The sequence below is a fragment of the Gossypium arboreum genome, chromosome 7, assembly GCF_025698485.1.
Source record: "Gossypium arboreum isolate Shixiya-1 chromosome 7, ASM2569848v2, whole genome shotgun sequence".
Classification (NCBI taxonomy): Eukaryota; Viridiplantae; Streptophyta; class Magnoliopsida; order Malvales; family Malvaceae; genus Gossypium; species Gossypium arboreum.
Window position 1 is genome coordinate 4,079,957 of NC_069076.1, and position 3,922 is coordinate 4,083,878.

A 3,922-nucleotide genomic window follows, 5' to 3' on the forward strand; every position below is an offset into this window, starting at 1 on the left:
GTCCTAGAAATGTCACTTCTCGAAGCCAGAATTTACACTTACTAAACTTCGCATATAGTTGTTTCTCCCGAAGAATCTGCAGAACCACGCGCAGATGCATGTCGTGCTCATCCTCAGTCCTAGAGTAAACCAAGATGTCATCGATAAATACAACCACAAACTAATCTAAGTAGGGCTGGAACACCCGATTCATTAGATCCATGAACGTCGCTGGTGTATTAGTCAACCCAAAAGGTACAACTAGAAACTCGTAATGTCCATACTAAGTCCTAAATGCCGTCTTATGCACATCGGCCTCCTTTACTCTCAACTGATGATATCCTGATCGCAGATTGATTTTAGAGAACACAAAAGCCCCTCTGAACTGATCGAATAAATCGTCTATCCCCGGAAGTGGGTATTTATTCTTAACTGTCAACTTATTCAACTGATTATAGTCGATGCACATCCTCATCATACTGTTCTTCTTATTTACGAACAAAACCGGTGCTCTCCATGGAGACACACTAGGACGAATAAATCCACAATTTAACAGCTCCTGAACTTGAGCCTTCAGTTTTGCCACAAGTGCATGCTGTCTCGCCTCAGTCGGGCCAGCACCCCTACTAGGTGCTCATTGACCTTGACCCATACTGTTATCACCGCTAGCCTATCCTCGGCCCTTAGATGGCTGTTGTACTCCTCTCGACGGCTGCACATTCTCAACAATCGGAGCTTGCACCTGATTACCCCTCAGCGGACAATCCTTAACTCGATGTTCAGTCAATTCACACCTCAAACAAGTGCCAGTAGATTTCCAACATTCACCTAGATGGCGTCTATTATATAGCTGATAGATCGCCACCCCAACAGGTGTAACAGTAGGCCCAACTCTAACGGACCCGTCAGTCCTGGCCTTTTTTTTAGGCCTCATCCCAGAACCAGTAGACTCAGAATCTCTCTTAACTTTCCCTTTCTCAAGGTTTTGGCGCTCAGAGCGCTTCACCTCCTTGGCTATCTTGGCCTGCTCGACCAAGACTGAGAAATTTCGCTCCCTCTGAGGAGCTATCAGAACTCGCAGACTATCACGAAGACCATCCTCAAATTGAACACAGCGCTCATACTCATTCGTCACCATGCCCCTCGCATAGCGACTCAGCCTCAAAAATTCGGCCTCATACTCGGCCACTTAACGGTCTTCCTGAGTGAGATTCAGAAACTCACGTTACCTAGCGTCAGTGTAGCTTGCTCCCACATACTTACTCTGATAGGTGGTTTTAAACAAATCCCAAGTCAACCTATCAGGCTGAGTACCCTTCTTAACGGTCAACCACTACTGGTACGCCTCACCGCGAAGTAGAGACACAGTCCCCTTGACCTTTTGCTCATCAGTAAAATCCAAATCACCCATTATGTGCTCTGCGGTCTCCATCCAATACTCAGCCACAGTCAGAGCAACTCTAGCGATGCTCCTAAATATCTCAGCCCCATTCGACCGAAGACGTTCCGTAACCGACCCACGGCCTCCAGATCCAACATTAACCCCAACGACCCTCTCCAAAATTAGTAGCATGACCTGAGACAGTGCGTCATCCCTAGCTGTACGGTCCTAAGACTCAACACCAGTCTCAATAACAGGTGACACCGGCGTCTCGCTAGTGTCCAGATTAGGGATCGTATCAAATGCGAAGGACTCAGTTCGAATCCCTCTACGGCCTCTACCTCGGCCTTTAGTACCTCATCTACGAGTACCACGTGTGCTCATCGTAACTATCGAATTAATCTGTATTTAGAAGTTTTATGCACATTAGTTTACAGTTTCGATAATCATTAATAGATATTTTATGCAATATAATAATAGTGTTTCAGAGTCAGTTATCGCGAGTAATAAGTTCACTATAGTTTCAGTTTACACTACCTAAGTGTTCCAGTAAAGTACTACTTATAGTAGTCTCACAATACATACATAGTGTTTCAGACAAATATAGACAATATTTTATTTAAGCATGCTTCAGATAGTATATATCAGAGTTTAAGAGAATTTACAAGATAGGTACCGGAGACTCGGTGTACCACATACTTATTATCAAAATACTTCAAATCGTTTCACAAATCATTTTCTTTAAACCCAATTTTGAAACCCAAAATTCACAATCGAGATCTGAACTGGGCTCTGATACCACTAAATGTAACACCCCAAACCCGACCTAAAATTTATGGCCGAATCTGGCAGCGTTACATGAGAATGCTTTTATAAAAGCTTAGTAAGTTAAAATCATCCAGATTATTATCTTTACTTAAATCGAGAAATTCGTATTCCATTAATTATTTGAAAACCCTTCTTTTACGCGGAAGCTAAAACATCAATAATTTGTAAATTAACAACTTAACAATTTTAAAACACCAAAATAAACCCAAAACAAATAGTTCAAGTCCAAAAATTAAATCCCAAAAAAATATAGGAAAAAAATTAAACAGATGAAATAAACGTTACTCAAAAATCCATGAGTCTAACAGTGGTCACCATCGAGCCCTTCGCCACACCGATCCATCTACTGCTGAGGTTACCTGACATAAAATAAATAAAGGGGTGAGTTTTTGCAAACTCAGTGTGTACATCCCCACAAACAACATGCATACAAACAGATAACAGAATACAAATATTCGGCCTTAGCCATACAGATATTGCATGCAGATCAGATCCGATATCAGAGAACAGAAATCATGCCTACCAACCCTACACACCATTTCCGTCCAACCCAATACACCATGTGCGGATAAAGTCGACCCACCCAGCCCTACACACCAAGTGGTACTGTAAAACAGTACATAATAGATATGTGCAGCATAGTTGCCTGATAATAGGCTAATCGCTTCTCCGAATTTCTTCTCTTCACAACAACCCAACCCAATGCAATGCATCATAAATATCGTGGTATGCTTATATGCAGAAATCAGATCATATCATAGCAGAACAGATATATGAAATCAGGCAGATATACATGCTTATTGAACATGTTTTACATACAACACAGTAATTATTCATAGTATGGGGTCTAAATAATGCTTACCGACCCTACAGGTAGGTCACTGTCGACTTAGGCGATCCGTGCAACCTTACAGAACATTTTAGGAAAATTGGGCTCACACGCCTGTGTGGGCTTACATGCCCGTGTGGCCCACACGGCCCAACTTAGCTTTGCCCGTGTGGATCACATGGCCTGGGCCAAAGTCCCACACGCCTATACAGCCTACACGGCCCAATTGGTCGAGCCCGTGCCTCACACACGGCCTCGCCAGCCTCACACGCCCGTGTCTGTCTTGCCCGTGTGGCGTGCGCACGGCCTGGCTCGTCAGTGACACACTCGTGTCTCGCGATGCTGGCTTCCACACGGGCAGACCACACGCCCGTGTGGCGTCGATAAGCCACTTTTCTGCTTTCACTGAAAACTCTTTTTTTACATAATCGGAGTACACACCTAGTTTGTTTTCGTTGCTAATCCAATAACAAGCACTCCAAAGCTTAAAATCGAAAATACCGAACCCAAAATCAATCACTTAAATCGACATCCTTAAGAACTGTCAAATCCTGAAAGAGAGATCTACTTACCTTCAACGACGAACGGTGATTCCTCGCTATTAAAAACTCGATTAGTGATCTACAGATCCTTGAATATTCCCTAAACAGCAACCAAAATCCTTCTTTAAACAAACTCCAAAGGAAAACACGTAACTCAAATTAAAGCGATACTTACTGAATCGACAGAACCGCTAGCTATACGTCTAAGCTTATCGAAAAAGAAAAAAAATAAAAGAGAGGGGAGGGAGAAAGATGATTTTTGGCAGCAAGGTTTTTGGGGAAAACAAAAGAAAATACAGAAGAAAATAAAAAGAATGCCTTTATTCCAAAAAGAAGGGAATAAACCCTAATTTCCCTTAAAAC